A 3,480-nucleotide genomic window follows, 5' to 3' on the forward strand; every position below is an offset into this window, starting at 1 on the left:
TCTGCTTTCTCAGTCTGTTTCCTAGTGCCGGTATGAAGTTCCTGCAGTTTTCACTGTAAAACCTAGTTGGAGCTTGTACCTCCCCATAGATATGTATGGAATGGAGTTTGCAACTGAAAAGAAACTATGTGTTCCCAACAAGCTAGATGAAGAACGGCGTTCACACACACTTATTTCTCAGAACTGAGCAAGTGGAGAGACGTTCGTTCATCTAGCACCAAGGGAACGGGTTGTAGGAGACACTTTTTCTCTGCTTTCTCAGTCTGTTTCTTAGTGCCGGTTGGAAGATCCTGCAGTTTTCACTGTAAAACCGAGTTGGAGCTTGTACCTCCCCATATATATGTATGGAATGGAGTTTGCAACTGAAAAGAAACTTTGTGTTCCCAACAAGCTAGGTGAAGGACGGCTTTCACACACACATATCTCTCAGAAGTGAGTAAGTGGAGAGACGTTCGTTCCTCTAGCACCAAGGGAACGGGTTGCAGGAGACACTTTTTCTCTACTTTCTCAGTCTGTTTCCTAGTGCCGGTTTGAAGTTCCTGCAGTTTTCACTGTAAAACCGAGTTGGAGCTTGTACCTCTCCATATATATGAATGGAATGGAGTTTGCAACTGAAAAGAAACTGTGTTCCCAACAAGTTAGGTGAAGGACGGCTTTCACACACACTTATCTCTCAGAACTGAGCAAGTGGAGAGACGTTCGTTCATCTAGCACCAAGGGAACGGGTTGCAGGAGACACTTTTTCTCTGCTTTTCAGTCTGTTTCCTAGTGCCGGTATAAAGTTCCTGCAGTTTTCACTGTAAAACCGAGTTGGAGCTTGTACCTCCCATATATATGTATGGAATGGAGTTTGCAACTGAAAAGAAACTTTGTGTTCCCAGCAAGCTAGGTGAAGGACGGCTTTCACACACACTTAACTCTCAGAACTGAGCAAGTGGAGAGACGTTCGTTCATCTAGCACCAAGGGAACGGGTTGTAGCAGACACTTTTTCTCTGCTTTCTCAGTCTGTTTCTTAGTGCCGGTTGGAAGATCCTGCAGTTTTCACTGTAAAACCGAGTTGGAGCTTGTACCTCCCCATATATATGTATGGAATGGAGTTTGCAACTGAAAAGAAACTTTGTGTTCCCAACAAGCTAGGTGAAGGACGGCTTTCACACACACATATCTCTCAGAAGTGAGTAAGTGGAGAGACGTTCGTTCCTCTAGCACCAAGGGAACGGGTTGCAGGAGACACTTTTTCTCTACTTTCTCAGTCTGTTTCCTAGTGCCGGTTTGAAGTTCCTGCAGTTTTCACTGTAAAACCGAGTTGGAGCTTGTACCTCTCCATATATATGAATGGAATGGAGTTTGCAACTGAAAAGAAACTGTGTTCCCAACAAGTTAGGTGAAGGACGGCTTTCACACACACTTATCTCTCAGAACTGAGCAAGTGGAGAGACGTTCGTTCATCTAGCACCAAGGGAACGGGTTGCAGGAGACACTTTTTCTCTGCTTTTCAGTCTGTTTCCTAGTGCCGGTATAAAGTTCCTGCAGTTTTCACTGTAAAACCGAGTTGGAGCTTGTACCTCCCATATATATGTATGGAATGGAGTTTGCAACTGAAAAGAAACTTTGTGTTCCCAATAAGCTATATGAAGGACGGCTTTCACACACACTTAACTCTCAGAACTGAGCAAGTGGAGAGACGTTCGTTCATCTAGCACCAAGGGAACGGATTGCAGGAGACACTTTTTCTCTGCTTTCTCAGTCTGTTTCCTAGTGCCGGTATGAAGTTCCTGCAGTTTTCACTGTAAAACCGAGTTGGAGCTTGTACCTCCCCATATATATGTATGGAATGGAGTTTGCAACTGAAAAGAAACTATGTGTTCCCAACAAGCTAGATGAAGAACGGCGTTCACACACACTTATCTCTCAGAACTGAGCAAGTGGAGAGACGTTCGTTCATCTAGCACCAAGGGAACGGGTTGCAGGAGACACTTTTTCTCTGCTTTCTCAGTCTGTTTCTTAGTGCCGGTTGGAAGATCCTGCAGTTTTCACTGTAAAACCGAGTTGGAGCTTGTACCTCCCCATATATATGTATGGAATGGAGTTTGCAACTGAAAAGAAACTTTGTGTTCCCAACAAGCTAGGTGAAGGACGGCGTTGACACACACTTATCTCTCAGAACTGAGCAAGTGGAGAGACGTTCGTTCATCTAGCACCAAGGGAACGGATTGCAGGAGACACTTTTTCTCTGCTTTCTCAGTCTGTTTCTTAGTGCCGGTTGGAAGATCCTGCAGTTTTCACTGTAAAACCGAGTTGGAGCTTGTACCTCCCATATATATGTATGGAATGGAGTTTGCAACTGAAAAGAAACTTTGTGTTCCCAACAAGCTAGGTGAAGGACGGCTTTCACACACACTTAACTCTCAGAACTGAGCAAGTGGAGAGACGTTCGTTCATCTAGCACCAAGGGAACGGATTGCAGGAGACACTTTTTCTCTGCTTTCTCAGTCTGTTTCCTAGTGCCGGTATGAAGTTCCTGCAGTTTTCACTGTAAAACCTAGTTGGAGCTTGTACCTCCCCATAGATATGTATGGAATGGAGTTTGCAACTGAAAAGAAACTATGTGTTCCCAACAAGCTAGATGAAGAACGGCGTTCACACACACTTATTTCTCAGAACTGAGCAAGTGGAGAGACGTTCGTTCATCTAGCACCAAGGGAACGGGTTGTAGGAGACACTTTTTCTCTGCTTTCTCAGTCTGTTTCTTAGTGCCGGTTGGAAGATCCTGCAGTTTTCACTGTAAAACCGAGTTGGAGCTTGTACCTCCCCATATATATGTATGGAATGGAGTTTGCAACTGAAAAGAAACTTTGTGTTCCCAACAAGCTAGGTGAAGGACGGCTTTCACACACACATATCTCTCAGAAGTGAGTAAGTGGAGAGACGTTCGTTCCTCTAGCACCAAGGGAACGGGTTGCAGGAGACACTTTTTCTCTACTTTCTCAGTCTGTTTCCTAGTGCCGGTTTGAAGTTCCTGCAGTTTTCACTGTAAAACCGAGTTGGAGCTTGTACCTCTCCATATATATGAATGGAATGGAGTTTGCAACTGAAAAGAAACTGTGTTCCCAACAAGTTAGGTGAAGGACGGCTTTCACACACACTTATCTCTCAGAACTGAGCAAGTGGAGAGACGTTCGTTCATCTAGCACCAAGGGAACGGGTTGCAGGAGACACTTTTTCTCTGCTTTTCAGTCTGTTTCCTAGTGCCGGTATAAAGTTCCTGCAGTTTTCACTGTAAAACCGAGTTGGAGCTTGTACCTCCCATATATATGTATGGAATGGAGTTTGCAACTGAAAAGAAACTTTGTGTTCCCAACAAGCTAGGTGAAGGACGGCTTTCACACACACTTAACTCTCAGAACTGAGCAAGTGGAGAGACGTTCGTTCATCTAGCACCAAGGGAACGGATTGCAGGAGACACTTTTTCTCTGCTT

Source organism: Camelus bactrianus, chromosome 26, assembly GCF_048773025.1.
Source record: "Camelus bactrianus isolate YW-2024 breed Bactrian camel chromosome 26, ASM4877302v1, whole genome shotgun sequence".
NCBI classification, from domain to species: Eukaryota; Metazoa; Chordata; class Mammalia; order Artiodactyla; family Camelidae; genus Camelus; species Camelus bactrianus.